The 26,016-nt window shown below is 48.1% G+C and overlaps 1 protein-coding gene across 1 annotated transcript in view; it reads left to right on the top strand.

Moving 5' to 3' along the window:
- Window positions 1-788: 788 nt before the first annotated feature.
- PLPPR3 (phospholipid phosphatase related 3) overlaps window positions 789-26,016 on the top strand; it is a 381,927-nt gene continuing 356,699 nt past the window's right edge. Inside the window, exon 1 of the mRNA XM_073543391.1 lies at window positions 789-1,140. The gene's annotated coding sequence lies outside the window, so the exon portion shown is untranslated. The remainder of the gene's footprint in view (window positions 1,141-26,016) is intronic.

The raw sequence follows: 26,016 nt of genomic DNA, 5'->3' as shown, positions 1-26,016 counted from the left end.
AGGCAGGTACACAAGAAGGCGCTAACATGACTTCTTGTTGCTAGGTAACTGACTCAGTAGCTTCCCCCATGTGTCTATATTTATAACATGTATGCTGACGTTTTAACCTCTTCTTGGTTCTCATTAACAGCAATATTGTCAGTGGTGAACATGGAGTTGCAGGTTCTTCTCTGCAGCAGCAAAAGCTTTCTCTTCTATTGTTCTTTTGTTATTCTGGAGTTCTGGGAATTCTCCATGGTAACAAGTGTAGCAGCTTCCCCCATGTATGCAGAGCCTATACACCGGATAGGACTGGGTACAGAATAGACAAAGAGCCTCGCAATGGCACACAATATCAATGCATTTCTTCCACTAGGGAAAACCTCAGAAATATGTACAACATTTGTAACAAATTATTCTCCCTTTTCTTCATTTTTCTACACTGATACAGATTTGGAACCATTTTTTTCCCGCAGGTCCAGGACATTTCTGTTACATATTGGACAAATTTCTGCCTGAAATTGCGCTCTGACATTAATGACTAGGTTGCTAGAATTATTTTCACGTCTTATGACTATCTCACACCTTGCTATAGAAATCTTAATTTTTAGTATAATAGTAATACACAGGTAAAATAACACACCCATTAGAGTTCATATACCCAGACTGGAGTGCCGGAGCGCACTGACTGCTCGCCACACACACCATCATCTTCATGCCTTTTGTGTGAACAGCAGGCTCTGCCTTTTCTCCTTTGTCTCCTCCTCTGTCCTCCCCTCCAACACTCCTTTCGCTCTACTCCCATCCTCCCCTCCATCACCTTCTATACCATTCTCCCTCCTTCCATGCCCTTTGTAGATGGTGGCAGTCTATGTGTATACCACACTGGAGTTAGGTCTTTTAGTAGAAGGCCTTCCCCACTGAAAGGCTTTATGTATACAGGTAAACCAGCAGAACCCATGCCTAGAGCAAGCTTTATATTTGGCTCCTGAGGCATACCCACAAAGATTTGCAGACCCTCCCCGTGCAGTCTTTCCATTCATAGCATCTTCACGCCTCCTTCCTTGCTCAGCCTTCTCTTTTCCCCTTTGTTCCTGCTCTTCTTCTCTGTGAGATGCTTTGATGCTTCCCTCTTTGTCCTGCATCCTCTTCTTCTAACAGGTAAATGCATTTTGGTTAGCTGTAAAGATGAGAAGATTGGGCTGTCTGGGCAATGCAGTCTAGGATTGCTGTTATACATGCATTTAACCTAACAGTGAGCATGTAAGAACGGACTATGTGGCTGGGGAACAATAGCATTCTAACAATTATCTATCAGCTCTTCCCATGCAGGGTAATGGATTGATCTGTGAATTGGTTACCTTTATGTTGGGTGTAGATTGATGTATGTGTCCTATGTTTCTGCACATATCTCCACTGTGATGATTATATGACAGCCGGATGAAGCTTTCTAGTAGTTATTACATGATCACTAATAATATGTAACTGGGTATGGCGTTGAATGATAATATTATGAAACCTTTCAGGAAAGTGACTTCTGCTTATATTACAGTTTGTCAGCATTCCGCATAGTAAGCCTGAAGGAAGACAATGTTGCAAGTTCATCTTTTTTTCAACCTTTCAAATAAAAGACAAAAATTTCAATTACCAATTTTATGAGAAAAGAATAAGCAACCCCAAGGCCTGGTAGTCCAACAAAGGCATCTGAGTATCTGCCATTCCTGTTGAGTGGCTTCAGCTGCAATTAAGGGGTGAATCCGCCAACCTTATAATAACTCACTGGTTGTTAGATGAGTCACAACCTTTAGCCACTGTTGGAGAGGTGCAGGTTGGATCACCTTGTCTGAAGCCGAAAGAAGGCACATCCAAGCTCAAACTCAGCAAATATATTTTTTCACTTTTAATAATAGCTAGCATTTGCATTTCACAGTTTTTATAGTTTGAAAGAAACAAAAGGCCAATATTGTATTGTTCATAGTGTACAATAGTTTCTGATTGTCCAATGAAGGAAAGAAATATAATATTGCAATTCAATTTGTGAATTATTGGTTTCTTACAGAATGAAGTAAATACTTATACTCTTCATGAAAGAACAATTCTTTCAATACATTGACAACTTAATGTATCCAATTGGGTTATGTCTGCATACTCTGACACTGTCCATTCAATGCTGACAATGTTAAATTATGTAGGGACTCAGCCTTCAATATAGAAAATGTAAATTACCAAGTGTCAATGTATTCATGTACTCCTAGGAAGAATAACAGAAGAATGGCAGACTTTAACCCCTTCGTAACGGAGCCCTTTTTCGGTTTTGCGTTTCTGTTTTTCGCTCCCTTTCCTCACAGAGCCATAAATGTTTTATTTTTCCGTCAATATGGCCATGTGAGAGCTTATATTTTGCGGGATGAGTTGTACTTTTGAATAACACTATTGGTTTTACCATGTCATGTACTCGAAAATGGAAAAAAAAATTCCAAGTGGGGTGAAAGTGCAAACAAAGTGCAATCCCACACTTGTTCTTTGCTTGGCTTTTTTCCTAGGTTCACTAAATGCTAAAACTAACTTGCCACTATGATTCTCCAGGTCATTACGAGTTCATAGACACCAAACATGTCTATGTTCTCTTTTATCTAAGTGGTGAAAAAAATTCCAAAGTTTGCAATTAAAAAAAAAAATATTGCGCCATTTTCCGAGACCCGTAGCGTCTTCATTTTTTGTGATCTCGGGTTGGGTGCAGACTTATTTTTTGTGTGCTGAGCTGATGTTTTTAACCCCTTCACCCCCAAGGGTGGTTTGCACGTTCATGACCGGGACAATTTTTACAATTCTGACCACTGTACCTTTATGAGGTCATAACTCTGGAACGCTTCTATGGATCCTGGTGATTCTGACATTGTTTTCTCGTGACATATTGTACTTCATGTTAGTGGTAAAATTTCATTCAAATAAGTTGCGTTTATTTGTGAGAAAAGCGGAAATTTGGTGAAAATTTTGAAAATTTCGCAATTTTCCAACTTTGAATTTTTATGCCTTTAAATCAAGAGATACGGCACACAAAAAACTTGATAACTAACATTTCCCACATGTTTACTTTCCATCAGCACAATTTTGGAACCAAAATTTTTTTTTGTTAGGAAGTTATAAGGGTTAAAAGTTGACCAGCGATTTCTCATTTTTACAACACCATTTTATTTTTAGGACCACATCACATTTGAAGCCACTTTGAGGGGTCTATATGATAGAAAATACACAAAAGTGACACCATTCTAAAAACTGCACCCCTTAAGGTGCTCAAAACCACATTCAAGAAGTTTATTAACCCTTTAGGTGCGTCACAGGAATTTTTTTGAATATTTAAAAAAAAAATGAACATCTAACTTTTTTTCACAAAAAAAATACTTCAGGTTCAATTTTTTTTTATTTTACCAAGGGTAACAGGAGAAATTGGACTGCAAAAGTTATTGTGCAATTTGTTCTGAGTACGCTGATACCTGATATGTGGGGGGGAACGACTGTTTCGGCGCATGGCAGAGCTCAGAATGGAAGGAGCGCCGTTTGACTTTTTCAATGCAAAATTGGCTGGAATTCAGATCGGACGCCATGTCACGTTTGGAGAGTCCCTGATGTACCTAAACAGTGGAAACCCCCTACAAGTGACCCCATTTTGGAAAGTAGACCCCCCCAAGGAACTTATCTAGATATGTGGTGAGAACTTTGAACCCACAAGGACTTTACAGAAGTTTATAACGTACAGCGGTACAATTAAAAAATCATATTTTTTCCACAAAAATGATCTTTTCACCCCAATTTTTATTTTCCCAAGGGTAACAGGACCCTAAAAGTTATTGTGCAATTTGTCCTGAGTACGCTGATACCCCACATGTGGGGGTAAACCACTATTTGGGCGCATGGAGAGCTCGGAAGGGAAGCAGCGGCATTTGACGTTTTTGGCTGGAATTGAGATCGGACACCATGTCGCGATTGGAAAACCCCTGATGTACCTAAACAGTGGAAACCCCCCACAAATGACACCATTTTGTAAACTAGACCCCCCAAGGAACTTATCTAGATGTGTGGTGAGCACTTTGAACCCCCCAGTGCTTCACAGAAGTTTATAATGCCCGGGCGTGAAAATAAAAAATTCGTATTTTTTCCACAAACATGATCTTTTAGTCACCATTTTTTTATTTTCCCTAGGGTACCAGGAGAAATTGGACCACAAAAGTTGTTGTCCAATTTGTCTTGAGTATGCTGATACCCCATATGTGGGAGAAAACTACTGTATGGGCACACGTCGGGGCTCGGAAGGGTAGTAGTGACGTTTTGGAATGCAGACTTTGATGGAATGGTCTGCGGGTGTCATGTTGCCTTTGGAGAGTACCTAAACAGTGGAAACCCCCCACAAATGACCCCATTTTGAAAATTAGACCCCCTAAGGAACTTATCCAGATGTGAGGTGAGCACTTTGAACCCCCAAAGGCTTCACAGAAGTTTATAATGCAAGGGCATGAAAATAAAAAAATCGTATTTTTTCCACAAACATGATCAATTAGTCCCCAATTTTTTTATTTTCCCAAGGGTAACAGGAGAAATTGAACCCCAAAAGTTGTTGTCCAATTTGTCCTGAGTATGCTGACACCCCATATGTGGGAGAAAACTACTGAATGGACACACGTCAGGGCTCGGAAGGGAAGTAGTGACGTTTTGGAATGCAGACTTTGATGGAATGGTCTGCGGGTGTCATGTTGCCTTTGGAGAGTCCCTAATGTACCTAAACAGTGGAAACCCCCACAAATGACCCCATTTTGGAAACGAGACCCCCGAAGGAACTTATCTAGATGTGTGGTGAGCACTTTGAACCCCCAAGGGCTTCACAGAAGTTTATAATGCCCGGGCATGAAAATAAAAAAATCGTATTTTTTCCACAAACATGATCAATTAGTCCCTAATTTTTTCATTTTCCCAAGGGTAACAGGAGAAATTGGACCCCAAAAGTTGTTGTCCAATTTGTCATGAGTACGCTGACACCCCATATGTGGGGGAAAACTACTGTATGGACACACGTCGGGGCTCGGAAGGGAAGCAGTGACGTTTTGGAATGCAGACTTTGATGGAATGGTCTGCGGGTGTCATGTGCGTTTGGAGAGCCCCTGATGTACCTAAACTATTGAAACTCCCCACAAGTGACCCCAGTTTGGACACTAGACCCCCCACGGAACTTATCTAGATGTGTGGTGAACACTTTGAACCCCCAAGTGCTTCACAGAAGTTTATAACGCTCGGACGTGAAAATAAAAAAATCATTTTTTTCCACAAAAATGATATTTTTGCCCCCAATTTTTTATTTTCCTAAGGGTAACAGAAGAAATTGGACCCCAAAAATTGTTTTGCAATTTGACCTGAGTAGACTGATACCCTACATGTGGGGGTAAAACACTGTTTGGGCGCATGGCAGAGCTTGGAAGGGAAGGAGCACCATTTGACTTTTTCAACTCAGAATTGGCTGGAATTGAGATCAGATGCCATGTTGCATTTGGAGAGCCCCTGATGTGCCCAAACAGTGGAAACCCCCAATTCTAACTCCAACCTGAACCCCAACACACCCCTAACCCTAATCTCAGCCCTAACCCTAGCCCTAACCCTAACCCTAGCCCTAACCCTACCCCTAACCCTAACCCTAGCCCTAACCCTAACGGAAAAATGGAAATAAATACATTTTTTTTATTTCATTATTTTTCCCTAACTAAGGGGGTGATAACGGGGGGTTTGATTTACTATTTATGGGGGTTTTTATATTTGGCAGCTGTCGCACGCTAAAAGACGCTTTTTATTGTAAAAATAGTTTTTGCATCACCACATATTGAGAGCTATAATTTTTCCGTATTTTGACGCACCGAGTCATGTGAGGTCTTATTTTTTGCGGGACGAGTTGACGTTTTTATTGGTACTATTTTCGGGCACATGACATTGTTTGATCGCTTTTTATTCCGATTTTTGGGACGCAGAATGAACAAAAACCAGCGTTTCATGAATTTCTTTTGGGGGGTGCGTTTACACCGTTCCGCGTGCAATAAAATTGATAAAGAGGTTTTATTCTTCGGGTCAGTACGGTTACAGCGATACCTCATTTAGGTCGTTTTTTATGTTTTCTCGGTTTTATGCGATGAAAACTATTTTATATAAAAAATAATTATTTTTGCATCGCTTTATTCTGCGAGCTATAACTTTTATATTTTTTCGCTGATGATGCTGTGTGGTGGCTCGTTTTTTGCGAGACAAGATGATGTTCAAAACAGCTGACATGTCCCGACTTTGATGTGGGCTCACCACCGGAGCCCACATCAAAGGGGAAGACACGACATGCGCCGTACTAGGGCGCATGTCATGAAATGGTTAAAGTGAACCTGATAGGCAATTCATACTGCCCAAACTGTGGACTGCATGAATCAGAGCCTGGCTGCATGATGGCAACCTGGTATACTTTCCTCTTAAAGACTCCAACATTTCAGAGGTTTACACTGAAGATCCTGCTGAGGACCATAGCTAGAGACCAGACTAGTCTGACTTTGCCCCCTATTGGCTCTTCCCAGCACTGCTAGAGGTGATTAACCGCACTCTAGGAAGAGCCAGACGGGGTGCAGAACCACACTAGTTGGATCTTTAAAGTATATTTTCTCAAAAACATTGAAGCTGTCATGATCCCAGTGCAGGTTTTTGAGCTGCACACTGGGGGTTAATGTCTGGAGCTCTGTGCAGGTTTTGACCTGCACACTTGGGGTTAATGATTGTGGCCTCTTTCTGGTTCTGGGAGATCTTCATAAACCCCTGGATAGCTTCAATCCCTGCCAGTTATACTTTTGCCTTTGGCTGAGTGTACTGACCCCCGTGTGCCTGTTTGTTGCTATAGCTTGTTTATATGGTTCTGACCCGATTCTGTTTCCCGTTGTGATTTTGCCTGTTGATTTTGTACTGCGTTATTATCTGTGTATGACTCATTGCCTGTGACTTGACTACTCTCTGCTCGCCCCTCTGGTACCTTGCAGCTATCTCTGTGTGTGACTCATTGGCTACGTCCTCACTATTCTCACTGTCTATGCCCCTTGGTAACTTTGTCTCGCAGTTAGGCTGGTTTCACATTAGCGCTTTTTAAGCGCACGCACGGCCGGGGGTAGCTCCGCCCCCGAGCCGGCTCTCTGCCCGGCGTGCCCGCCCCTTGCTTGTAGCGCCGCCTCCTAGCGGACAGCGGCGCCTGCGATCGGCGCACCCTATCTTTAGCATAGGGTGCGCAGATCGTGCGCAGGCCGTGCGCTAGTTGTGCTTTGACCTGCGCTGCGCACATTTGACGGTGCGCCGTGCGCGCCAAAATCCGAAAAGTTCGATTTTGGCGCGCACGGCGCACCGTCAAAAGTGCGCAGGGCAGGTCAAAGCGCAACTAGCACATGGCCTGCGCACGATCTGCGCACCCTATGCTAAAGATAGGGTGTGCCGATCGCAGGCGCCGCTGTCCGCTAGGAGGCGGCGCTACAAGCAAGGGGCGGGCACGCCGGGCAGAGAGCCGGCTCGGGGGCGGAGCTACCCCCGGCCGTGCGTGCGCTTAAAAAGCGCTAATGTGAAACCAGCCTTACTCTGCTAGGAATTGTCTTGCAGCTCCTAGCTCTGTGGAGTTTAGGCCACGCCTCTAGTAGTCACGTGCTTCAGGTCCTGCGGGTGTGAAGTACACATCTACTTGGTTGCTGCCCACTCCACAGGTAGCTTTGAGCACTGGTCGCTTTACTCAGGACACGCGCACTGGCTCAGTGAGCAAGTTCAGTGCGGTGTCTCTGACAGAAGCGTATCAGAGTAAAACATACATGGCTGCAATTGCGCAACCTGGCTGCGATTCGTGCAGTTCAACGTTTGGGTAGTATGATTTCCCTGACAGGTTCCATTTAAATTGTTATTTCACAGAGAATCTATTGTTTTACTATGACAGACATGTCAGCAGAACTAACGGTCACCTTAATGTGTCACAAACATGTAGCTTCTTTTATTAAGGTATTCCAAAGGACAGAACTTGACTTTCTTTCTGTCATTCTGTTGACCAATTCCCTAGAATCAGCTGGATAGGGGGCTTGTAAATTGCTAGTGTTAGGAAGCAATATGAGTATCTGGAAAATTTATTCATGACATATATTTTACTGTGGATCAAATGCCAGATTCCTCAACCAATGCCAGACCTTTTGGGCTCAAGTAGTTAAATAACCAGTCTATGTAATATATTGGATCTTTCTTCAAGTGAAGAGGGCTTCCACTATAGCAGTGGTCCCCAATCTTTCTTACCTTGAGAGCAACATAAATCTGTCAGAAAGGGTTGTAAGCAATATCCAATAGCCCCCACAGCTAATGACAGCTAAAGTTTCCCCACAGAGGCGTAATTAGGGTCCTTTGGGAACAAGTTAAAAATTTGGGCCTTCACCCCACCAGCATTTTGTGCAGATGTATGGGCCCTATAGCACTGTCGAGTCTATAAAGACATACAGTGGTGTGAAAAAGTGTTGTCAAACTTCCTGCTTTCCTGTTCTTTTGCTTTTTAGCCACACTTATATGTTTCAGATCACAAAACAAACTTAAATATTCAACAAATATAACAGAAGTAAACATGGTAATCTTTATTATTAAGGGAATAGGAAATCAAAACTTACAGGGCCCTGTGTAAAAAAGTGATTGCCCCTCCCCCCAAAAAAACAAACAAACATAAATTAACTGTGATTTATCACATCTCTGGGAAGCTGAGTTTAATTTCCCTAGCCACACACAGGCCTGATTACTGCCACACCTGTTTTCAATCAAAAAGTCACTTAAATAGGACCTGCCTGACAAAGTGAAGACGACCAAAAGATCCTCAAAAGCTAGACATCTGTGGTACAAAGAAATTCAGGAACAAATGAGAAACAATGTAATTGATATGTATCAGTCTGGGAGAGGTTGTTAAGCCATTTCTAAAGCTGTGAGACTCCAGTGAACCACAGTGAGAGCCATTAGCCACAAATGGCGAAAACATGAAACAGTGGTGAACCTTCCCAGGAGTGGCTTGCCAACCAAAATTATCTCAAGAGTTCAGTGACGACTCATCAAAGAGATCACAAAAGACCCCACAACAACATCCAAATAACTGCAGGCCTCACTTGCCTCAGTTAAGGTCAGTACTCATAACTCAACCATAAGAAGGACACTAGACAAAATGGCCTGCATTGCAGAGTTCCAAGATGAAAACCACTGCTAAGCAAAAAGAACATAAAAGCTCGTCTCAGTTTTGCCAGAAAATATCTTGATGATCCCCAAGTGTAGGCAGATTATTCACGATACTCTCCAAGCATGTGACAACAGAGCTTCTTTATTCAGGAACAAACAGGAACAATATATAATAAGTTTAATTGATCAGTAATAAATCATTTGTGTGTCTCTATCTGTGCAGCATCTACAGCAGGCTGCTTCTCTCATACACAGACAAAGGAAAAGCAGGAAATACGGTCACATGCTCTCCCTTTGTGAGCCTCTAAGAGTTTTTTTCTTGTTCTAACTTTATAAACAGCATACAAATGCATCAACTAAACTCTCATAGGCTGGTTTCACATTAGCGCATTTTCAGCGCGCGCACGGCCGGGGGTAGCTCCGCCCCCGAGCCGGCTCTCTGCCCGGCGTGCCCGCCCCTTCCTTGTAGCGCCGCCTCCTAGCGGACAGCGGCGCCTGCGATCGGCGCACCCTATCTTTAGCATAGGGTGCGCCGATCGTGCGCAGGCCGTGCGCTAGTTGCGCTTTGACCTGCGCTGCGCACTTTTGACGGTGCGCCATGCGCGCCAAAATCAAACTTTTCGGATTTTGGCGCGCACGGCGCACCGTCAAAAGTGCGCAGCGCAGGTCAAAGCGCAACTAGCGCACGGCCTGCGCACGGCCTGCGCACCCTATGCTAAAGATAGGGTGCGCCGATCGCAGGCGCCGCTGTCCGCTAGGAGGCGGCGCTACAAGGAAGGGGCGGGCACGCCGGGCAGAGAGCCGGCTCGGGGGCAGAGCTACCCCCGGCCGTGCGCGCGCTGAAAATGCGCTAATGTGAAACCAGCCATAGACAGGAATGTAGTTGTTGCACCAAACATATTCCAACACCCCCACTCAACAAATACTTATCCTGTTCGTCCCATTGCGGTTCTGAAGTCCACAAACTTGATAATGGCTTTGTCATAACATCAGCTATCATTTTGTCAGACTCGTAATAAACAAACTCGAGTACACCACATTCCACTAAGTCACATAAGTGGTGATGTTTTGCATCAATGTGCTTAGTCCTTGCACTAATATTCTCACTGCTGGCAAGTTTAATGCATCCTTGGTTGTCCTCATAGATAACTGTTGGTTGAGCTAATGGCTTGCTGAAATCTTCCAAAAGCTGTTTCATCCAAATTACTTCTTGACTTGCATAAGCAGCAGACATATATTCTGTTATGCATCAGGTTCCTGTTGCTGCACAGCGGGAATCCCGAGCCCTGCTCCTGGCGGTCACCCATTCCTCCCAAGCCACAGAGGAGTTTACTTAGCAAACTTATCAGTCCCGGCACTCTGCCCAGACCACCTCCGTGGGTTTGCTTGCTGCTGGCACCTCTGGCACAGCTATGGCAATGCAGGCTGCTCAGCAGCGAGATTCTCCAGGGACTAAGTCCTCATGTCGGGCCACTGAGCATGCCCGTGGAGTGATCTCCCATTGGAGATGGAAGGTCATGTGCTCAGGTCCTACTCCTGTTCAGATTGGCACATCCGAGAAGCCAGGAAGGTCCCGGACGCTCACGGCTATAAAAGGTTCTCATGGCCGCTTGGCCATGCGCTAGGATACACTGTATTTTCAGACTATGAGGAGTGAGTGATGTATGCACGTATGAATGTCTCTGGTGACTCATTATGAAACCCCTACCCTTGGTACGCATGTTTTGTGCAGCCTAGCCTGCTAGTTCCCAGGCTTAGGTGTAGGTAGGGCAGAGTCGGAGTCAGGCATTAGTCCCCATCAGTGACTCGGCACGCCACAGTGCATGTGCTCCACACTCCGTAGTCAGCGTCTATAGCGGCGTTCGCGGCAGCGACGCTGTGCGCTCAAAGGCCTAGAGGAACTCTAACCCCGTGTCCTTGCGGTAGAGTTCTGTGGCCGCTTTCTGTGCGCTTTTTGGCTTGGCTCTGTGAGCTAAACAGGCTCCGGTATTTGCGTTCAGCGGCTGTGCGGCTCTGTGAGTCAACAGAGTTCGCTCCTGTTCACACTGGGTGACATAACCCACGTGTGACTGTTTTCACACCGCTCTATTCTTCCGCCATTACCTAGCAGCAGTGTACCACCTCTGCACGGTGGACCCGGGCTGCGAACGCACCTACTATTATTTATAATTTGGTGCGTTCCACCAGCCCTAACATTATCCTAGCGCCAGGGTCTGGCTAGTAATGGCGGACGAACAATGACTGCACAGGTACATCCAGCAGCTGGAGGGTAGGTTGGGCGTTCCACCTCAGCTGTGTATGTTACTTCGGTTGCTGTGCAAGCAGCTACAGAGGCTGTCGCCCGTATCTCCATAGCCAGCCCTGCCTCGACCTTGTCTCGCCTCCCGCTGCCTGAGAAGTTCTCTGGTGATAGTGCATCATGTAGGGGTTTCGTGAGTCAGTGCTCCATTCACCTGGAGTTGCTGGCCACACGATTTCCCTCTGAGCAGGCCAAGGTGGGATTTATCATCTCCCTCCTGTCGGGCAGGGCCTTGGAGTGGGCCACCCCGCTGTGGGAGCGTGGGGATCCCCTGGTACAGAGTGCCACCCATTTTCTGCTCTCTCTGAAGCAGGTGTTCCTGGGACCTCGGGTTACGCACGACACCGCACTTCAGTTGCTGGCCCTAACTCAGGGTCCGTCTCTGGTCAGCCAGTATGCCATCCTCTTCAGAACTCTGGCCTCCGAGCTGGAGTGGCCAGATAAGGTTCTTATACCTATATTCTGGAGAGGCCTGGCTGATCATGTCAAAGACGCATTGGCTACCAGGGAGGTGCCCACCACTTTGGAGGAGCTCATCACGGTCTCCACCCGAATTAACGTTCGCTTTACCGAGCGAGGGCTGGAGTGCTCCAAGTCCAGCCAACAATATAGGTTGGCGCCAATTTTTGCTAGACTGCTGGAATCTCCCGGTCAGCCGCCCGAGGCTCCAGAGGCCATGGATGTGTCCGGCACGGGGTCCAAGTCCCGGCCTGCACGGGTATCTCCAGTCTGATTCCGTTGTCGGCAGACTGGGCACGTTGCTAACCAGTGCCCACAGTGGTCAGGAAACGCTCACGTCTAGTGGTTATCGGAGGGGGCCTACTACAGTAGACACAGTGACTTTCTCCTCCAAGCTCCTGTTTAATGGGGCGTTAGAGTTCAATTCCTCCACTCTGATTGGGGAGGTTTGCGTGGACTCTGGGGCGGAGAGCAATTTCATGTCGTCTGCCTTCGCCCAACAACACGCAATCCCCCTGGTCCTGCTGCCTCAACCAGTCACTATCAGAGTGGTGAATGGTGCGACGCTCCCGTCCCAAATCACCCACCAGACGGCTTCACTGAGACTCTCACTGTCTCCTCATCAGGAGATGCTGTCTCTTCTTGTTATGCCCGAAGGTATCGACCAGGTCCTTCTAGGAGTTCCCTGGTTATGAGCTCACTCTCCTCACATAAAGTGGTCCTCGGGAAAAATCCTCGGTTGGAGCAAGTCCTGCAAGGGTAGGTGTCTGAGGGACTGTGTACAAGTCGCTACTTCTGAGGTTCCTGCAGATCTCTCCTCACTTCCCAAGCCGTACCAGCAGTATGCAGACGTTTTCTCCAAGAAGGCGGCGGAGACCCTTCCGCCGCACCGCCCTTACGACTGTCCTATTGACCTCTTGCCCGGTGCTGAGCCTCCCCAGGGTCGAGTCTACCCCCTATCTCTCCTGGAGACAGAAGCCATGTCTCAGTATATCAGGGAGAATCTGGCAAGAGGATTCATTAGGAAGTCGGTGTCTCTGGCGGGAGCGGGATTCTTCTTTGTCCAAAAGAAGAATGGAGAATTACGTCCGTGCATTGATTACAGGGGTCTTAACGCCAAAACCATTAAGAACAAGTATCCTCTACCCCTGATATCGGAACTGTTCGATAGGCTACGGGGAGCAAGAGTGGTTACTAAGCTTGATTTGCGAGGAGCCTATAACCTGATTCGCATCCGTGAGGGGGGCGAATGGAACATGGCATTTAACACCAGAGATGGGCACTATGAATACCTGGTGATGCCCTTCGGGCTATGTAATGCGCCAGCCGTCTTCCTTGACTTTGTGAACGATATCTTCCGGGATATGCTTACCACCTCGGTAGTAGTCTATCTCTATCTGGACGATATTCTCATTTACTCTACAGATATTGACTCCCACCGGAGAGATGTTCGCAAAGTTTTCGATCTCCTTCAGGCAAACTCCCTTTACGCCAAGTTGGAGAAATGTGTGTTTGAGCAGGAGTCCTTGCCTTTCCTGGGCTACATCATCTCTGCCCAGGGTTTGGCCATGGATCCTGCCAAACTACAGGCGATGATGGATTGGCAAGAACCCCATTCTCTCAAAGCGGTGCAGCGCTTTATGGGGTTCATAAATTACTACCATCAATTCATTCCCCATTTCTCAACTTTGGTAGCGCCCTTGGTAGCCCTCACCAAGAAGGGTGCAAACCCCAAACTGTGGTCGGAAACTCTCCAAGGCCTTCGCTTCTATTAAATCCCACTTTGCTAGCGCTCCCATTCTACATCGCCCCAATGTAGATAAGCCCTTCATTCTGGAGGTGGATGACTCTTCTGTCGGTGCTGGAGTGGTCCTGTTCAAGAAGGACTCGCAAGGTCGGAAGCACCCACGCTTCTTCTCTAAGACCTTCACACCAGCGGAGAGGAATTATTCCATTGGGGACAGGGTGTTGCTAGCAATGAAGCTGGCCTTCTCAGAGTGGAGACACCTCCTGGAGGGGGCTTGCCACCCTTTCCAAGTGTTCACCGACCACAAAAATTTGGTCTATCTACAGACAGCCCAGCGGCTGAATTCTCGCCAGGCCAGATGGTCCTTGTTCTTCTCCCAATTCCATTTCACCCTGCATTTTCTCTCCGGGGAGAACATCCGGGCCGACGCTCTTTCTCGCTCCGTGGTGTCATTGGAGGAGGAGGAGCCTCGGCTGATTGTCCCATCGGAGAGCCTGAGGACCGTAGCTACAGTTGCTCTCGAGTCGGTACCTCCAAGCAAGACTTTTGTCCCTGCCCATCTGCAACCGGAGGTCCTCTCTTGGGCTCATTCGTCCAGGGTGGGGGGACATTTTGGGACCAAACGGACCTCTGATCTCCTGGCAAGGACGTACTGGTGGCCGCATATGGCCCATGACGTCAGGGACTATATTCAGGCGTGCGTCTCTTGCGCCCAGAATTGGTCCTCTCGGCAGCGGCCGCTGGGTTACTCTATCCCCTGCCGGTAGCGGACAGGCCCTGGGAGATGGTCGGTATGGACTTTGTGGTGGGTCTGCCCAAGTCCAGTGGCAGCACCATCATTTGTGTGGTCACTGATCATTTCTCCAAGATGGTGCATCTGGTGCCATTCTCAAGGCTGCCTTCTGCACGGGGCCTGGCAGCGTTGTTTATTAAACATGTCTTCCGCCTGCACGGCATGCCGGATAAGATTGTCAGCGACCGGGGTCCTCAGTTTGCGTCTCGGTTCTGGAGAGAGCTCTGTTCTCTGCTCAGCATCGAGCTAAATCTCTCCTCGGCCTATCATCCCGAGACGAACGGGTTGGTTGAGAGAGCCAACCAGACCCTGGTGACATATCTGCGACATTTTGTCTCGGCAAGGCAGGATACTGGGCATCCTTGCTGCCGTGGGCGGAGTTCGCTTTGAACAACGCTGTGGCCGACTCCACCGGTCAGACTCCATTACTCTTAAATTACGGCTAGCATCCGCGCGTCCCCGTGCCCATGCCCGTGTCATCCACCGACTCTAGGGTGGCAGACTGGGCGGTGGAGGCACGTGACATTTGGGATCGCACGCAGGATGCTATCCGGGCCTCCAAGGAGAGAATGAGGGCCTCCGCTTACGCACACAGGCGTCCTGCTCTGACCTTCGCCCCTGGCGACTTAGTGTGGCTTTCTGCTCGAAACATCAGGCTGCGGGCTGAATCCGCTAAGTTCGCACCGTGCTATATTGGCCCTTTCAAGGTCCTCGAGCAGATCAATCCTGTGGTCCACCGCCTGGCCCTTCCACCACACTTGGCTATTTCTGACACGTTTCATGTGTCCCTCCTTAAGCAGGTTCACATGTTCCGGTTTACTGAGCCATCTGCCGGGACATCAGATCTGTCATCTGACGAGTTTGAGGTCAATGCCACTGTGGGATGCAAGATGATGCGGGGCAAAAAGTTTTATTTGGTGGATTGGAAGGGTCATGGTCCAGAGGCTCGGTCCTGGGAGCCGGTGGAGAACATCCATGCTCCACTTCTCATTGTGGAATTCAAGCGGAGCGAGGCTCAGAGGGGGGGGCCCTAGGATGGAGGGCAATGTTCGGCGTCGGGTTCCTGTTGCTGCACAGTGGGAATTCAGAGCCCTGCTCCCGGCGGTCTCCCATTCCTCCCCAGCCACAGAGGAGGTTGCTCAGCAAACTCATCGGTCCCAGCACTCTGCCCAGACCACCTCCGTGGGTTTGCTTGCTGCTGCCACTAGAGTTGAGCGACTTTTGGTTTTTTAGGGTCGAGTTTCGTTTCGTGAAACCCGACTTTTCCAAAAGTCGGGTCGAGCAAGATCGTCCGATTATAGGGAAAAGTCGGGGTCGTCCCGAAACACGAAACCCAATGTAAGTCAATGGGGAATAAAAGTCGGCAGTGAGAGGAGGACAGGAAACACACCTACAGTGCCCATTTGAATGCCAAAAGCATCAATTCTTCTTACTTAAGCTTGTCAACCTTAATTAACTTCATAATACAAGTTACGCACTGAAAAATGGGGGTTATTTGGCTAAAGTTGTGGGGGGGGAGGGCTGGCTCCAGGTTTTCATGTGCCCTGGGCGAAAGAGCGCCCCTTTAACACATACCACAACTCATCATGCTCCGATATGGCAGAGAAATAGCGGTATAGTACAATGAAAAATACTTCACTTTTTACATCTCATGACGAGGCCCATCTATTTCTCCATACAGAATCATTGGTCCCATATAATGTTTGAAACAGTATATGATGAGCTCCACATAATGCTACAGTATATGTTGGTCCCCATGGATGAAGCTCCACTGTGTTATGGGCCCAAATAATGCTCCAAACATAATGGGCCCCATTTCTAATGCTCTAGTGTATAATGGGCCCTATAAATGCTGCTCCAGTGTCTGATGTCCACCTTTGGAATGTTCCAGTGTATGGTGGTCCCCATCTAACATTCTCCAGAGTATAGTGCTCCCCAAAAATTGCTGTCCCAACATTGAAAACAATCAAATAAGTCTCCTCGCTAGGGAATCCCTGTACTAGTCTGGACTCCTCGTCGTCCCCATCTTCCATCTCACTGCACAGTATTTCAACCTTGCAAGTGCTGTGATCCTGAGCAAGCAGGGGGGGCCCACTCATTGGCGACGGCACTGGCACAGGGCCCCTGATAGTACGGTGGTGTGTCTGATGGCGGGTGGGCCAAACCTGCACTTTCATCTGCAGCTTCCTCTTTGTCACCGTGTAAGATGGAACTGTATATGGGAAGGGTAACCTGAGTTTCATCAGGGTCAGATTCAGGCCGTGTAGCGTGCGAGGGGAATGTAGTGGTCTGGGTCAATGTACCAGCAGATTCATCGAGCAGTGGCTGGGCATCAGTGCAGTTGTGTCGCCCCCAGGAGTACGGTCGCCACAGTGGCATTACCTTCCTCCTAGGGAGTGTGATGTCATGCTTGGGAGCAACGAAGGACCTCTCTAGCAGGTTAACTGATTGGGCGGCGTTATTCCCACGAGTCATGACTCTCCAAACAGCGTTCATGAAGGCAAAGTGTTTGTTTTACGTGGGCAGTATGGTTGCAAAGCTGAACCTTAAAGGAATGTCCAGAAGGGCACCACCAGGAGTGGAGCCTACGGTTTAATTCGACTCCACTTGGGAAACCTCAACCATACCAGCTACAGAAAAGATGCACACATTGCAAGCTTAATTCCGTTAACGAACGAGACTCCGTCATGCCCCGCGGTCCGAGTCCGGCTTACTAGAGGGACACGTGAGGCTCTGGCACATGAGATTGGCCAATAACTGGTGTGTCATGCCCTTACATGTCCGTGGCTGCATGTGCGCTACACTGAAAAGGCCAGCGTTTGTCGCTTACAGGTGCAGATAACCCGCTGAACAACGTTAGTGATGGGGATCTGTGATTACAATTATTACCCGCGAACGATGATTTCCCAGTAAGTGCAGGTCAACCGCAGTTCCGGAATTAGGCCTAACCGTCATTCCTGAAAAAATTGAAAACTTACGTGTGCAAACCACAGGTGCTGTAGCTTGCTTAACAGCTCGCCAGCCGTTCTCACGCCCAGTATGGATTACACGTGATTGCACAAAGGTGAGAAAGGGTACCGTATCCCCAGATAACATGTATGGATAGCGTACACATTCAAAATATATGTCTATACATCAGGAGGCAGGCTCAGACGGTGTTAGGCCCAGTATGGATTGCACGTGATTGTACAAAGGTTAGAAAGGGTACCGTATCCCCGGATAACATGTATGGATAGCATAGTGTACACATTCAAAATATATGTCTATACATCAGGAGGCAGGCTCAGACGGTGTTAGGCCCAGTATGGATTGCACGTGATTGCACAAAGGTTAGAAAGGGTACCGTATCCCCAGATAACATGTATGGATAGCGTACACATTCAAAATATATGTCTATACATCAGGAGGCAGGCTCAGATGGTGTTAGGCCCAGTATGGATTGCACGTGATTGCACAAAGGTTAGAAAGGGTACCGAATCCCCAGATAACATGTATGGATAGCGTACACATTCAAAATATATGTCTATACATCAGGAGGCAGGCTCAGACGGTGTTAGGCCCAGTATGGATTGCACGTGATTGCACAAAGGTTAGAAAGGGTACCGTATCCCCAGATAACATGTATGGATAGCGTACACATTCAAAATATATGTCTATACATCAGGAGGCAGGCTCAGACGGTGTTAGGCCCAGTATGGATTGCATGTGATTGCACAAAAGTTAGAAAGGGTACCGTATCCCCGGATAACATGTATGGATATCATAGTGTACACATTCAAAATATATGTCTATACATCAGGAGGCAGGCTCAGATGGTGTTAGGCCCAGTATGGATTGCACGTGATTGCACAAAGGTTAGAAAGGGTACCGTATCCCCAGATAACATGTATGGATAGCGTACACATTCAAAATATATGTCTATACATCAGGAGGCAGGCTCAGACGGTGTTAGGCCCAGTATGGATTGCACGTGATTGCACAAAGGTTAGAAAGGGTACCGTATCCCCAGATAACATGTATGGATAGCGTACACATTCAAAATATATGTCTATACATCAGGAGGCAGGCTCAGATGGTGTTAGGCCCAGTATGGAATGCACGTGATTGCACAAAAGTTAGAAAGGGTACCGTATCCCCAGATAACATGTATGGATAGCGTACACATTCAAAATATATGTCTAGACATCAGGAGGCAGGCTCAGACGGTGTTAGGCCCAGTATGGATTGCACGTGATTGCACAAAGGTTAGAAAGGGTACCGTATCCCCGGATAACATGTTTGGATAGCATAGTGTACACATTCAAAATATATGTCTATACATCAGGAGGCAGGCTCAGACGGTGTTAGGCCCAGTATGGATTGCACGTGATTGCACAAAGGTTAGAAAGGGTACCGTATCCCTAGATAACATGTATGGATAGCGTACACATTCAAAATATATGTCTATACATCAGGAGGCAGGCTCAGACGCTGTCAGGCACAGTATGGATTTGACGGCCCAGATTACACAGCGGAGGAGCAGGGAGAGGTAAAGATTGCAAATGCTGGGGCCCTGCCCAAGCAAGGGGGACCCACTCGTGGGCGTCGGTACTGGCACTGGGCCCCTCATAGTACAGCGGTGTGTCTGACGGCGGTTGTGCACCACCACCGTCAGAGACACTTGATTGCACTATGAGGGACCCTGTGCCAGTGCCAGTGCCCGCGCCCAAGAGTCGGCCTACCCACCTGTCCAGGGCAATGGCACTCGCACGGTGTCGTGCGCTAGGTGGTGACCCCGGCCATGGGGGGGAGGCAGCACAGTTAGGGAGTTTTAGAAAGTGGCATATGTTGATGTTGGACATTCAGGTGAAGTCCCAGGAAGAGGTGGACCAAAGCAAGCCATTTTTCTGTCACCCTATGTGTCATCAGGGGAAGGTGGGACAAAATCCTTGGAAACCCATGCGTGGTTCATTTTAATGAAGGTTAGATCATCCACATTTTGGGTTGACAGACGGGTCCTTTTTTCTGTAAGGATTGATCCAGCTGCACTGAAGACTCTTTCCGATAGCACACTTGCAGCTGGGCAAGCGAGCTCCTGTAAGGCATATTGGGCCAATTCAGGCCAGGTGTCCAGTTTAGCGGCCCAATAGTCAAAGGGGAATGACCTGTGTGGGAGAACATCGATATGGGAGGAAAAGTAGTTTGTAACCATAGTTGACAACTGCTGTCTCCTGTCACTTTCCATCGATGCAGTATTACCAGTTGTGTGAGCGGTATTTGAAAAATCAGTCCACAACATTGTCATGAAACCCCTGTCTCCAACGCCACTTCTGCTGTGTGCACCATGAACACCTCTGCCAAGCTGCCCCCGGCCCGTACGGCTCGTGTGAGAACCATCACCGCTGCTGTGTGCTGGGAATGCCTCAAGCAACCGATTTACCAGAGTTGCTTGTTTATTAGCCAATATTAGGTCAAGGTTCTCCTGTGGCATGATGTTTTGTAATTTGCCTTTATAGCGTGGATCCAGGATGCTGGCCAACCAGTAGTCGTCATCGTTCATCATTTTGGCAATGCGGGGGTCCCTTTTTAGGATCTGCAAGGCGTAATCTGACATGTGGGCCAATGTTCCCGGTGTCAATGATGCACTGTGAGTGCTGGTTGGAGGAGCACTTTCTGGCAAATCCACATCCCTCCAGTCACGCACAAACCCTGTACCAGACCTTGCCACGCCAACATTTTCACTTGCCCCACGAGATGCATCCTCCTCCCCTAAGTAATCATCCCCATCATCATCCTCCTCCTCATCTTCTTCCTCCACCTCGTCCAGGAGAGGTCCCTGAGCAGACAATGGCTGAATGTCATCAAGGATTCCCTCCTCCTCTTCCTCCTCATCAACATTGGCTGCAGACGCCTGCTCCTTAAGGTGCGTCAAAGTTTGCATGAGCAGACGCATAAGTGGGATGCTCATGCTTAGGATGGCATCGTCTGCGCTTACCAGCCGTGTGCATTCCTCAAAACACTGAAGGACTTTACAGAGGTCTTTCAGCTTCGACCACTGCACACCTGTCAACTCCATGTCTGCTCTCAAAGTGCCTGGCCGTGTATCCTCCCACAAATGCATTATGGCCTGCCTCTGCTCGCACAGCCGCTCCACCATGTGCAGGGTGGAGTTCCACCTTGTTGCAATGTCGATAATGAGGCGGTGGTTGGGAAGGTGGAGCAATCGCTGCAGCTTCTGCATACGAATGGAGTGTACAGGCGACCGGCGGATGTGCGCGCACAGTCTTCGCACCTTCTGGAGCAGGGCTGTTAACTCCGGATAATTTTTGAGGAAGCACTGCACCACCAGGTTCAAGGTGTGAGCCAAGCAAGGTATGTGGCTGAGTTTTGAAAGGGCTATGGCTGCCACAAAATTACGGCCGTTATCACTAACTACCTTGCCTGCCTCAAGATGTACACTGCCCAGCCATGACTCAGTTTGTCGCTTCAAGTACTCGGCCAGCACCTCGGCGGTGTGTCTGTCGCCCAAACACATCATCTGCAACACAGCCTGCTGACGCTTTCCACTAGCTGCTCGATAGGGGGACACCTCGTGTGCAACAGTGGCAGCTGCGGATGGAGTGCTCGTACGACTGTGCTCTGTGGACGAGCTTTTGCTTCTGGAGGAGGAGGAGGAGGGTCGAACGCCTACAGCCAACTGTTTCCTATACCGTGGGCTAGGCAGCACTGTCCCACCACCGCTGTCCCCTGTGGACCCTGCATCCACGACATTAGCCCAGTGCGCAGTGATGGACACGTAACGGCCCTGGCCATGCCGACTGGACCATGCATCAGTTGTGAGGTGCACCTTTCCGCTCACTGCCTGCTTGAGTGCATGGACAATGCGGTCTTTCACATGATGGTGGAGGGCTGGGATGGCTTTGCGAGAGAAGAAGTGGCGACTGGGTAGGTCATAGCGTGGTACTGCATAGGCCATGAGTTCGCGGAAAGCTGTGCTTTCCACCAACCAAAAGGGCATCATCTCAAACGAGATTAGTTTGGCAATGTGGGCGTTCAAACCCAGTGTTCGCGGATGAGAGACTGAGTACTTTCTTGACCTACTCATAGTGTCTGGGAGGGTGAGCTGGACTTGAGAGCTGCATATGGTGGAAGTAGCGGTGGACAGGGCGGACTGAGAGAGGGTTGATGATGGTGATGGAGTTGTTGTTCTTTCTGATGGCCTAGAATCAGTCTTTCGTTGATATAACAGTGGGATTCCCTGACTGCTGTGGCCTTGCAACGACACCTCAACATTTGCTGCTGTGCTAACCGGTGGGCTTACAGTGGGGGAAACAATGTAGCGTTGCTGACTACTTTCGTTGTGATCAGTTGCACATGTGGCACTTGAGGTTTGGTGTTGTGTCCACGCTTGCAAGTGCATGCTGGTTAAATGTCTAAGCATGCAACTGGTATTCAAATTTTTCAGATTTTTCCCTCGGCTAAAGGTCTTTGCGCACTTCTTACAGATAACCTTGGCCTGATCATGAGGATTTTGTTCAAAAAAGTGCCACACTGCACTCTTCCTACTTTGGCAGACATTTTGCGGCCTAGCACGCTGTGATGTTTTGACCCTCTGGACAAGCTGTCCAGCAACTATTTTGATGTTTGGAACCTGTCTTTGGAGTGCTCCGGGCCTGCCAGATAACAGCTGTTGCGATGTCGATGTCTGCTGTGGATGCTCCTCATCTGAGCTATTGGAAGCAGCACCCTCTTCCCCCAATGGATGCCAATCTGGGTCAACAACTGGGTCATCCATCACCTCCTCTTCTATGTCATGTGCACCTTCCTCTGTGTCACCGTGTATGGTAGTATAGTGTGCGGGAAGGGGCACCTGAGTCTCATCAGGGTCAGAATCTGGCTCTGTACACTGCGAGGACAATGTAGTGCTCTGAGTGAATGTACCAGCAGAATCATCCATCAGCGGCTGTGCATCAGTGCACTCCATGTCAGATTCATCTTGGCCTGGGTAATTCACCATTTCAGTTGATAATCCAGGCATGGTATGTGAAAACAGCTCCATGGAGTAATCAGTAGTATGGCCTGCGTCATCCTTCAATCTTGGTTGGGGTGAAGGACACAAGGAAAGGTGTGGTTCATGAACATGAGTCTCCAATGACGACTCAGTGCTTTTACTTTTTACAACTGAAGAAGAGGAGGCGATAGAGCTGGAGGCTGAGTCAGCAATGTAAGACAAAACTTTTTCCTGATGCTCTGGCTTTAAAAGCGGTTTGCCAACTCCTAGAAAACTAAGCGTTCGAGGCCTTATGTAGCCAGACGATGACGCAGGCTCAACACCTCCTGCATTCGGTCCTATTTTGCTCTTGCCACTACCATCAGATCCACCACCAACACCATTATTACCAGCTGCCAACCCCCGCCCAATTCCATGGCCTCTTCCACCAGACTTCCTCATTTTTTGTAGAAATGTAGACAAAATACAACAAACTATATAGTAATGTAAAACAAGGTACAAGGTGTCTCTAGGACAGGGGAGATTTTGAATTTCTGCAGACACTTGTGGACACTGGACACTTTTGGATTGTGTGAAGCCCACTGAATATCTGAGCGCTCTGTCACAGGCTCGATGGCAGAGCTGTGACCAAAGTCACTAGAGGATAAGGGAGATTTTGAATTTGTGCACACACTTGTGGACACTGGACACTTATGGATTGTGTGAGGCCCACTGAATATCTGAGCGCTCTGTCACAGGCTCGATGGCAGAGCTGTGACCAAAGTCACTAGAGGATAAGGGAGATTTTGAATTTGTGCACACACTTGTGGACACTGGACACTTATGGATTGTGTGAGGCCCACTGAATATCTGAGCGCTCTGTCACAGGCTCGATGGCAGAGCTGTGACCAAAGTCACTAGAGGATAAGGGAGATTTTGAATTTGTGCACACACTTGTGGACACTGGACACTTATGGATTGTGTGAGGCCCACTGAATATCTGAGCGCTCTGTCACAGGCTCGATGGCAGAGCTGTGACCAAAGTCACTAGAGGATAAGGGAGATTTTGAATTTGTGCACACACTTGTGGACACTGGACACTTATGGATTGTGTGAGGCCCACTGAATATCTGAGCGCTCTGTCACAGGCTCGATGGCAGAGCTGTGACCAAAGTCACTAGAAGATAAGGGAGATTTTGAATTTGTGCACACACTTGTGGACACTGGACACTTATGGATTGTGTGAGGCCCACTGAATATCTGAGCGCTATGTCACAGGCAGAAATTGGCTAGTGTATCACAAACTACAAGGTGTATGTAGAATTGGGCAGAATAGGAATCTCCCTAGAGTGCAGGTCTGTAAGAACGGAACATGTCCTTGACTTATTCTCACAGAGTGACACACTGATAGCTTCACTGTGGCTGTGATAACAGCCATTACACGGTACTGTGTGAGGAGTGTACACCGCTGTATGGTGTATAAAAATGCACGCTCAGTACCTCAGCAGGACAAAAAAAAAAATTGGGATTGCTTTTAAAAAAGCAGTTTGCGGAGCAGTGGGTAAACAGCAATGCAGGAATGTCAGGAAGCCTTAGAAGGCAGCCCAACAACCAACACCACTGATACACCACTATATAGCCTCCCCTTGCACTGCACAGTGACTGGTGTGTTATACAGGCAAAATCGCTAGCAGCAGAAGCAGTTTTTTTTTCTTCTCAGCAGGACAAAAAAAAAAATTGGGATTGCTTTTAAAAAAGCAGTTTGCGGAGCAGTGGGTAAACAGCAATGCAGGAATGTCAGGAAGCCTTAGAAGGCAGCCCAACAACCAACACCACTGATACACCACTATATAGCCTCCCCTTGCACTGCACAGTGACTGGTGTGTTGTACAGGCAAAATCGCTAGCAGCAGAAGCAGTTTTTTTTTCTTCTTCTCAGCAGGACAAAAAAAAAAAAATTAGGATTGCTTTTAAAAAAGCAGTTTGCGGAGCAGTGGGTAAACAGCAATGCAGGAATGTCAGGAAGCCTTAGAAGGCAGCCCAACAACCAACACCACTGATACACCACTATATAGCCTCCCCTTGCACTGCACAGTGACTGGTGTGTTGTACAGGCAAAATCGCTAGCAGCAGAAGCAGTTTTTTTTTCTTCTTCTCAGCAGGACAAAAAAAAAAAATTGGGATTGCTTTTAAAAAAGCAGTTTGCGGAGCAGTGGGTAAACAGCAATGCAGGAATGTCAGGAAGCCTTAGAAGGCAGCCCAACAACCATCACCACTGATACACCACTATTTAGCCTCCCCTTGCACTGCACAGTGACTGGTGTGTTGTACAGGCAAAATCGCTAGCAGCAGAAGCAGTTTTTGGTGTCTTCTTCCCTGCCTAACGCTCTCCCTACAAAATCAGCAGCAGCAGCAGCTCTCTCTATTCTGAGATCAGCATGAGTAACATGGCGGTCGGCGTGCACGCCCTTTTATACCCCCTGTGACGCCCACCAAAGCAAGCCAATCACTTGCATGCCCTTCTGAAAGATGGTGGTGACCCGTGCCTATGTCATCACGTTGCCCACAGTGTCCGTGGATCCTGATTGGCTGAAAAAGAGCGCAAAACAAACTTTTGAAACTCGACTTTGGCGCGTAAGTCGCCGACCTCGTGGCCGACCTCATCCTAGGGTCGGGTTTCATCTCATGAAACCCGACTTTGCCAAAAGTCGGCGACTTTTGAAATTTTTCGACCCATTTCGCTCAACTCTAGCTGCCACGTCTGGCACAGCTATGGCAATGCAGGCTGCTCAGCAGCGAGATTCTCCAGGGACTAAGTTCTCATGTCGGGCCACTCAGCATGCCCGTGGAGTGATCTCCCATTGGAGATCGAAGGTCACGTGCTCAGGTCCTGCTCCTGTTTGGATTGGCCCATCCAAGAAGCCAGGAAGTTCCCGGACGCTCGTGGCTATAAAAGGTTCGCATGGCCGTTCGGCCATGCACTAGGATACACTGTATTTTCAGACTTTGAGGAGTGAGTGATGTATGTACGTATGAATGTCTCTGGTGACTTACTCATTATGAAACCCCTACCCTTGGTATGCATGTGTTGTGCAGACTAGCCTGCTAGTGCCCAGGCTTAGGTGTAGGTAGGGCAGAGTCGGAGTCAGGCATTAGTCCCCATCAGTGACTCGGCACACCACAGTGCACGTGCTCCACACTCCGTAGCCAGCATCTATAGCGGCGTTCACGGCAGTGTCGCCATGCGCTCAGAGGGCCTAGAGGAACTCTAACCGCGTATCCTTGGGGTAGAGTTCCGTGGCCGCTTTCTGTGCGCTTTTTGACCGGACTCTGTGAGCTATACAGGCTCCGGTATTTGCGTTCAGCGGCTGTGCGGCTCTGTGAGTCAACAGAGTTCGCTCCTGTTCACACTGGGTGACATAACCCACGTGTGACTGTTTTCACGCCGCTCTATTCTTCCGCCATTACCTAGCAGCAGTGTACCACCTCTGCACGGTGGACCCCGGATTGCGAACGCACCTACTATTATTTATAATT

This window comes from Dendrobates tinctorius, unplaced genomic scaffold (assembly GCF_039654945.1).
Source record: "Dendrobates tinctorius isolate UK_male_01 unplaced genomic scaffold, ASM3965494v1 ptg000132l, whole genome shotgun sequence".
Classification (NCBI taxonomy): domain Eukaryota; kingdom Metazoa; phylum Chordata; class Amphibia; order Anura; family Dendrobatidae; genus Dendrobates; species Dendrobates tinctorius.
Note: the sequence above shows the minus strand (reverse complement) of the source record. Positions and strands in the feature narration are given on the sequence as shown.